Here is a 9,955-nt window from a genome sequence, read left to right as displayed (position 1 = left end):
GGTCCACTGGCCGGATTTCCGATTAGGGTGTTCCCTGGTCTTTGACTAGTGCCCTAAGTAATAAGCAGGTCAGCACAAGGCGGGTGCAGCCCAAAATAGAGTCAGTCCTGCTTTGCTTGTCCAGGGGTAGGGGATTTTGTTCAATTTCCTGGGTCCCACACTTGGGTGGCTCAGTTAGTTTAGCGTGGGACTCTTGTTTTCTGCTCAGGTTGTGATCTCAGAGTTGTGAGATCTAGCCCTACATTGGACTCTGTGCTCAGTGGGGAGCCTGCTTGAAGATTCTTTCCCTCTGCCCCTCCCTCCACTCACTTGCATGCACACTTGCACATACACTCTCTCTCTCAAATAATCTTTAAAAAAAAATAGATACAAGTCACTTTCAGTATCTGGTCTAGCATGTAAGGAACTTGGAAGTCACTATTTATTTCCTCATAATAGGAAAAAATAAAAAGCTGAACAAACTAAAAATCAACAACTCTTTTTAGATTTATTAAGAGAATTGAGGTTCCAAGGCAAACCACTTCTCCCAGACTGGAGACAAGCAGGTAGAAACTGAGAATCACAACTTACTGGAGCAGATACCCATAAGCAGAAGTTTCTGCAGGAGTCAGTACAGGGGAGGAAATCCAATACTATTACTGATGAATTGCTCTAGGCTCAATGTGAACAAGTTGGAGAGATAGTCCGGGGGAATCAGCATTAGGAGGCCCACACACTTTTGTAAGTTTTAACTTGAAGCCCTATTAGTTTCTGACAATGAAAACCAAAGAAAACTTTCTGCTGTCAGGAAGTAGCGGGGAAAAATAGCCATTCTGAAAATTTCCCAGAGCTTTCTGTTTTTTATAACAAAGCCCACCCTCAATAGAAACTATTTTACTAGAACCTAACCTGAAAAAGAAGAAAGAAAGAAAGAAAGAAAGAAAGAAAGAAAGAAAGAAAGAAAGAGAAGCTGACCTAAGAGATAAGGGATGGGAGAGATTACTGGGAATACTCTGGTATGTTTCTTACACTATTCATGAAGTGATATAGTGACATCTTAAAGAGGAATTGGGTTAGTGGTAATGTATATTGCAAATTCATTGTCAAATACTAGAAAACGTTTAAAAAATATATATAATTGGAATCCTAAGTGATGATACAAAATGAAATCATATGAAATGTTCAATTAAGGTCAGAGAAGACTGAAAAAGAGTGAAAGAAAAAAAAAGAGAAACCAAGAAAGAACAATACCAGTGAATAGCAAATAACAAACAAGGTAAACTTTAATTCACCTATCTCAATAATCACCTTAAATGTTGCTAGTCTATGTTCACCAATTAAAAGACTAAGAGAAAATTAAAGGAAACAAAAGAATCATATATTGTCAGTAAGAAACCCATTTCCAGTATAAATACATAGAGTGGATAAATGGGGAAAAAATGAAAGAATGGAGAAAAATATACTATGTTAACATTAATCAAAAGAAACCAGCAGTGGCTACTTTAATCTCAGACAAATAAGATGTCAGAGGAAGGAGAATATTCTGGGATAAAGAGAAGGATTATAAAATGATAAAAAGGTCATTACTCTAAGAAGACAAAACACCCCTCAGCATGTAAGTACTTAACATCAGAACATCAAAATACACAAAGCAAGCCTAAATAGTGTTGCAAGGAGAAATAGATGAATCCCTAGTATAGCTGGAGACTTTAACACCCCTCTGTCAGTGATAGGACAGGCAGAAATCAATAAGGACATACTTAAACGGAACAGTGTCATTAATTAACTGGATATAATTGATGTCTATAGAATACTTCAACAGTAGAATATACATTCCTCATAACCTCACATGAAACATTTACCAAGACAGCCCACATTTGATTCATAAACCACATCTTAACAAAATTAAAGAAATCCTACAATGTGTGCTCTCAGACCACAGCAGAATTAAGGTAGAAATCAGTAACAGAAATACAACCAGAAAACTCCATAGTACTTAAAGATTAAACAAATAGACTTCAAAAAAATAACAAATAACCAACAAAAAAACCAAATAGACTTCTAAATAACATATTGATCAAAGAAAAATATCTCAAGAGAAATTTTGAAATATTTTGAATTAAATGAAAAAGCAAATACAACTAATAAAAATGTGTGAAATTTAGTGAAATGGTATATAGAGGGAAATTTTTAGCATCAAATGTATGTATTAGAAGAAAGATCTAAAATCAGTAATCTGCAGCTTAGGAAACTAGGAAGAGTAATTTATAAAACTGAAATCAGGAAATCTTAAAACAACCCACTTAAGAAATGTACAGAAGACATGAATAGACATTCTCCAAAGAAGACATCCAGGTGGCCAACAGATACATGAAAAGATGCTCGACATTATTCATCATCAGGGAAATACAAATCAAACTACAATGCAGATATTGCCTCACACCTGTCAGAATGGGTAAAATTAACAACACAGAAAACAACAGATGTTGGTGAGGATATGGAGAAAGGGGAACTTACACTGTTGGTGGGAATGCAAACTGGTTCAGCCACTCTGGGAAACAGTATGGAGGTTCCTCAGAAAGTTAAAACAGAACTACCCTACAATCTAGCAATTACAGTACTAGGCATTTACCCAAAGGATAGAAAAATACAGATTTGAAGTGGGGCTCCTGGGTGGCTCAGCTGGTTGAGCATCTGGTTCTTGACGTTGGCTCAGGTCATGATCTCAGGGTCCTCAGATCTCAGGATTATGCCTCACATTGACTCTGTGCTCAGCAGGGAGTTTGTTTGAGATTCTCTTTCACCCTCTCCCTCTTCCCTTCCCCCTTCTTATGATCAGGGATGCTCTCTCTCGCTCTCTCTCTCTCTCAAATAAATAAAGATTCAAAGGGACACATGAACTCTGATGTTTATAGCAGCATTATCAAGAATACCCAGACTATGGAAAGAGCCCAAATATCCATCAACTAATGAATGGGTAAAGAAGATATAGGGACACCTGGGTGGCTCAGTGGTTAAGCGTCTGCCTTTGGCTTAGGGCGTGATCCCGGGATTCTGGGATAGAGTCCCACATCAGGCTTCCTGCATAGAGCCTGCTTCTCCCTCTGCCTATGTCTCTGCCTCTCTCTGTGTCTCTCATGAATAAATAAATGAAATCTTTAAAAAAAAGATTATATACACACACACACACAATGGAATATGACTTAGCCACAAAAAATAATGAAAATTTGCCGTTTGCAATGATATGGATGGAGGTAGAGTGTATTATTCTAAGCAAAATAAGTCAGAGAAAGACAAATACTATATGACTTCATTCATATTTAGAATTTAAGAAACAAAATAGATGAGCATAGGGAGAGGAAAGAGAGAGGAAGGCAAACCAGAAGAGACTCTTAACTATAGAGAACAAACTGAGGGTTGCTGGAGTGAAGGTTAGTGGGGGGATGGAGTAATGGGGAGATAGGTATTAAGGACGGCACCTGTGATGAGTACTGGACATTATATGTAAGTGACGAATCATTAAATTCTACTCCTGAAACTATTACACTAAATAATAACCAACTGGAATTTAAATAAGAACCTGAAATTACAAAAAAAAAGGGGGGGAATCAAAACTAAAGCCTAGTTTTTTTAAAAGATTAATAAAATTGAAGACCTTCTGGACATACAAACCTAAAATGAAACACAAATTGCAAATATCAGCAAGAAAAGGGAATCATCATTATTTATTCATGAACACTAAAAGGATGATAGAGGTATTATATACGACTAAATGCCCCAAATCTGATAACCTAACTAAGTAAGGCAATTCCTTCAAAGACACAATCCACCAAACTCACATGAGAAATAGATCATCTAAATATGTCTGTATCAAAGAAATTGCTTACAAAGGCACCTGGCTCAGTCAGTTAAGCGTCTAACTCTTGATTGTGGCTCAAGTCTTATTTCAGAGCTGTGGAATGGAGCCCTGCTTCACATCCTCATGCGCTCTCTCCCAAATAAATCTTTTTTAAAAAATGCATATGTAATTAAAAATCTTCCAAATCAGAAAGCACTAGACTTAGATGGATTCACTGGTGAATTCTCCCAAAGTAAAAAAGTTATACCAGTTATATATGTTCCAGAAAAGACAAGCAAAAAGAACATTTCCTACCTTGTTCAATGAGACCAGCATTTCAAATAAAACACAAAGACAACACAAGAAAGGAGAACTACAAATCAGTATCTCTCATCAAAAATTCTCAACAAATTGGCAAATCTAATCTCATGAAAACATAATCTCATATATATATGTGTGTATATATATATATATATATATATATGCAGCACAATCAAGTGGGAATTATTCAAGTATGTCAGACTGATTTTATATTTGAAATTCAATTAGTATAATCCATCACATCAGCAGAGTAAAGTGGAAAAATTAAATGATCATGTCAATAGGTGCAGAAAAAGCATTTGACAAAATATAACATCCATTTGTGATAAAATAGCTCAGTAAACTAAGAATTGAGGTGAATATCCCTAACTTGATAAAGAATATCTTGCTTCTGCAGCACATACTAAAATTGAAATGATAAACATAAGATTAGCATGGCCCCTACATAACGACACATGAATTTGTGATAGATTCCATATTTTTATGGTTATATAGTTAATACTAAATTATATATTTGAAATTTGCTATGAGAGTAGATTTTAAGCATTCTCATACACAAAGTAAATGTGTGGTGTTGGATAGATTAAGTTGTGGGTATCCTTTCACAATGTATACAAATATCAAATCATCATGTTGTACACTTTAAATATATTTCAATTGTATTTGTCAATTATGCTTCAATAAAGCTGTAAAAAAAATCTTCAGAAAACCTACAGCTTACATCATTCATAATTGTCAGAAGCTAGCAGGAATAAGGCAAGGTTGTCTGCTCTCAGTACTCCCATTCAACATCATCCTGGAAGTCATGGCTAATATAATAAGGCAAGAGAGGAAAATAGAACAGATTGGGAAGGAAGAAATAAAATTGTATGCTTTGCAGATGACATGATTGTCTATATAGGAAATCTCAATGATATAACATGAAAACTCTTGGAATTAAAGTTATAACAGTTGTCAGACACAAGGTTTATTTTTTTTTTAAGATTTTATTTATTTATTGATGAGAATGCACAGAGAGGAGAGAGAGAGAGATGCAGAGACGCAGGCTCCGTGCACCGGGAGCCCGACGTGGGATTTGATCCCAGGTCTCCAGGATCGCGCCCTGGGCCAAAGGCAGGCGCCAAACCGCTGTGCCACCCAGGGATCCCCAGACACAAGGTTTATACATAAAAGTCATTTGCTTCATTATATACAGTCAATGAGAAATTGGAATTTGAAATTTAAGACACAATAACATTTTCATTAATAGCAGAGAGAGAAAGAACTACTTAAGTATAAATCTAAATAAATACAAGGTCTACATGAGGAAAAATACAAACTCTGGTAAAGAATCAAAGATCTAAATATATAGAGAAATATTCCATGTTTGTGGACAGGAAGGATCAGTATTTTGAAGATGTCAATTCTTCCCAATTTGATGTATATATACAGTGTAATTCCATTCAGAATTCTAGCACATAATTTTGTAAGATACTGATTCTAAAGTTTATATAGAGAGGCAAAAGACCCAAAATAGCCAACACAATGTATACAACACAAAGTATAAAAAAAACAAAGTTGGAGGAATTATACTATCTTTTTTAAGACTTACTATGAAGCTGTAGTTACCAAGACAGTTTGATATTGATAAAATAATAGAGAAATGGATAAATGGAATAAAACAGAAAACTCAGAAATAGACCGACACAAATAAGATCAACTGATATTTGACAAAGGAATAAAGGCAATTCAACACAGAAAGGATTATCTTTTCAACAAATGGTTTTGGAACAAGTGTATATTCATATGAGAAAAAAATCTAGACACAGAGCTCAAACCTCTCATAAAAATTAATTCAAAGTGGATTATAGACCTAAAAGTAAATTGTAAAACTATAAAACTCCTAGAAGGCAAAATAGGAGAACATTTAGGTAACTTTGGGTTTGGTGATGAGTTTTCAGACACAATACTAGAAACTTGAGTTGTGAATGAAAAAAATGATGAGTTGAACTTCATTAAAATTAAAACTTTCAATCTACATTGGATACGATTAAGAAAACTAAAAGAAAGATAAGCCACAAAGTGGAAGAAAATATTTGCAAACACATATCTATGTCAAAAAAAAAAATGCTTACAACTTATTTAAAAAACACAACCCAAGTAGAAAACATACAGAAGATGTGAACAGATACCTACTGAAGAACATACACAAGTGGCAAATAAGTATAAAAAAATGTTCCATATCATATGTTATCAGGAAAATGCAAATTGAGATGACATTGAGTTGAAATGAAATACCACTGCATAACTATGATAATAACTAAAATCTAAAACACTGACAACACTGAATGCTGTTGAGGATAAAGAAGAATGGGGACATTCCTTCTTTGTTGATGGAAGACAAGTTGGCAGTTTTTTTACAAAACTAAACATACTCATACCAAAGGATCCAATAGTGGGATCACTATTGAATGGGATCCCACTATTGAGTGGGAAATATCAGAGAGGGAGACAGAACATGAGAGACTCCTAATTCTGGGAAATGAACAAGGGGTGGTGGAAAGGGAGGTGGGCGGGGGTTGGGGTGACTGGGTGACAGGCACTGAGGGGAGCACTTGATAGGATGAGCACTGGGTGTTATATGCTGGCAAATCGAACTCCAATAAAAAATATACAAAAAAAACAATAGTGTTCCTTGGTGTGTGTGTGTGTATATATATATATATATATATATATATATATATATATATACCATATATGTGTATATATATATACTCATTATATATATATATATATATATATATATATATATATATATACACATAATGAGTTGAAAACTTATGTTTACACAGAGGTATGCACTCTGTTGCTATAGGACCTTTATTCATAATTGCCAAACTTAGAAGAAACCAAGAAACCTCATAGGTGAATGGATAAACATACTGTGGTACATCTATACAAAGGAATATTACTCAGTGATAAATGAGCTATCAAGCCACAAAAAACATACAGAAGGGCCTTAAATGTGTATTGCTAAGTGAAGAAGCTAACCTAGGAAGGCTACAGACTATGTAATTCTAACTCCGGAAAAGAGAAAAAAAAACTGTGGAAAAGAGAAAACAGTGGATGTAGTAAAAAGATCAATGGTTGCCAGATGTTTGGTGGGCAAGAGTGAGAGGAAAAGGTGGAGAGGTGGAGCAAAGAGGATTTTAGAGCAGAGAACAATCCTGTACAATCCTGACTGTAGTGGTGGACATATCATTATACCTTTGTCAGAGCCCATGGAATGCACAAGGGGAAGATTAAACCCTAATGTAAACTATGGACTTTAGTTAATAATAATGCATCAGCCATTGGCTCATTCATTAATATTAATAAATGTACTGCACTAATGCAAGGTGTTTTTTTTTTTTTTTTTTTTGCAAGGTGTTAATAATAAGCAAGTTGCAGGTGCTGGGGAGGATGAGGGCATATATGGAACTCTGTAATTCCTTTCAACTTCCTTTAAGCTCAAAACTGCTCTGAAAAATAAAGTCTATTATTATTATTATTTAAGTGGATACAAGAACAAGCAACCCCTTAAGAATTTTGTCTCTACTTAGGCCTGCTGAGGACTACAGCCAGGCTGTCTTATTTACCACATATCTGTATTTACTGATGATCCATTTGATGAAATAATGTTTTTTGTGAACAGGAATAGGCAAAAAGTCATTAGTTGGCATGAATGGGATCTCCTAACTGTTCTTTTTTTTTTTTTTCTAACTGTTCTTTGCAATTCACTCTGGCTACTTCTGTTTGTAACTCTATTCAAGGGAGTAATGCATGAGTGTTCCTTGCTTTGAAGAATTCAGTGCTATAGGGGATAAAGGTAACTAATATGTATACTGATTCCTCAGGTTCACCAGACAATAAGCTCTTAAATCAGAAAGCTTCATGAAAGAAGCCTCATGTACTACTGACTCACAATTGATGATTTAAAACCATATGTCTCAGTAACAATACTAAACTGCCCCCAGGGGAAAAAGAATACCTTTAATTAGAAAATATTTTTATATATATTAGAAAATACACACACATTTTTTTCATTCTTTCCTAGTAAAAGCACTGCAAGGGATAGTAGCTATGATGAATTTTGATGATGTCTGCAGAACAAAATCCGTTTGTGTATAAATGGAGAGATCTGCAGTTGAGGAGAATAGAAGTCACCGCTCAGAAAAAAAAAAAAAAAAGCATGGTGACTTTCAGAATTAGATTTCACTTACTGTGACTGCCATTTATTACTGCTCTGGTCAGTGTGGGAATCAGAGCAACTGCAAAGCAGATATACTATCAGTCGGCCTCCAAAACCCTGTGTCTCTGCTCTCTACACAGCATACAAAATATTTTACTTACCTGAAACTGAAGAAGTTTGTGCAAATTAGAAAAGAAAAGGAATATACCTTCAGACTCAGCACAGATATTTGATCACTTTAGGGGAAAGTCACATACCCAGGTGAATTTTGTAAATCATAGAATCATAGTGACAGTCTTCCTTTTCCTTTTCCTTTCTTTCTTTCTTTCTTTCTTTCTTTCTTCTTTCTTTCTTTCTTTCTTTCTTTCTTTCTTCTTTCTTTCTTTCTTTCTTTCTTCTTTCTTTCTTTCTTTCTTTCTTTCTTCTTTCTTCTTCTTTCTACTTTCTTTCTCTTTCTTTCTTCTTTTTGGTTCAAAAGAATTAAACATTATCGATATGTGACTCCACGGAAAGAAAATGAGTTGTGTTTAATTGTGTGTGGGTGGGCGGCATGAAATTCGCACATAGTTTAAATATATTCTTCCTCATGCTGTGACACTCAACATTGTACTGAAAGAGTTGTATTCATATGTTTCAAGGGAGTGGCCAGCACTTCCTGTATGTCAACTCATCTGGACCCAAAGAAGGACACGCGGCAAGAGTCACCAATTCCCAGTACTTTCCAGCAAGTCTCGGAGTATGTACTGTTCAGTTCTGGTTCTACATGGTTGATCCCAGGAGTATGGGGATATTAAAGGCACAAAAGGAAGGCAGAGATTCATGTTTCGCTGAAATATTCATAGCATATGTTTAAACATTCTTTTTTAAAATCACACAACACCAATATTGATTCCATTAATTTATCATTTCTTTCTGGGACAGTGGGACTTTGGCCAGCAGAGCTGTCATTCATCTTAATCTCATTCAAGATTTATCTCATTCATGGCTGCCACCTGAACTCAATTACGGTGCATACTATTTAAAAGATCATCTAGAGATAAGAATATGGGCAGATTCTCCATGCATCCTCTACTGACAACTTAGATAGGGAAAATGTAGATATGTGATTGGAGGGATAATGATAAAAAGAATTTTCTTCCCAAAACAAGATAAAGGCAAAGAAATTTAAGATCTTAAGCATATATCAGCTTACCCTAAAAACAAGTCTGCTCCATTTTTGACTAATTAAGATGAGAACCTGCATCAAATGCAAACATCTTTGATGAAGCAGGTTGCTGCATTTTTATTTTTCATGGTATGAAATATCAGGCTTTTCAGTCAGCCTGAAGCACCTTTGAAATCTTGAATTCGAATTGAAAGATTATATATCAGAACACCATACCTGGTGTTAATGCTTTGTAATTGTACAACCACCTGTTGTCTGAATAAATACAACTGGAATCTTTCACTTTATCTTAAACATTGTCCCTTATAAACAATAATAGTTATTAAGTGATTCCTATCTTTCAAGCTGAGTATTGTAAACTTTGTATCTCCCATATATTTTAATTCTCCTATCCACCTCATGAGGTACTATATTTTCCCCAGTTTTACAGTTTAAAAACTGA

The 9,955-nt window shown here is 35.0% G+C and overlaps 1 pseudogene; it reads left to right on the top strand.

The window, feature by feature from the left end:
• The first annotated feature begins 4,525 nt into the window (after positions 1–4,525).
• LOC112670249 (U6 spliceosomal RNA) lies at positions 4,526–4,621 on the top strand (annotated as a pseudogene).
• The last annotated feature ends 5,334 nt before the right edge of the window (positions 4,622–9,955 follow it).

Source organism: Canis lupus, chromosome 25 (assembly GCF_003254725.2).
Source record: "Canis lupus dingo isolate Sandy chromosome 25, ASM325472v2, whole genome shotgun sequence".
NCBI classification, from domain to species: Eukaryota; Metazoa; Chordata; class Mammalia; order Carnivora; family Canidae; genus Canis; species Canis lupus.
This window is presented reverse-complemented; position numbering and strand designations above follow the sequence as displayed.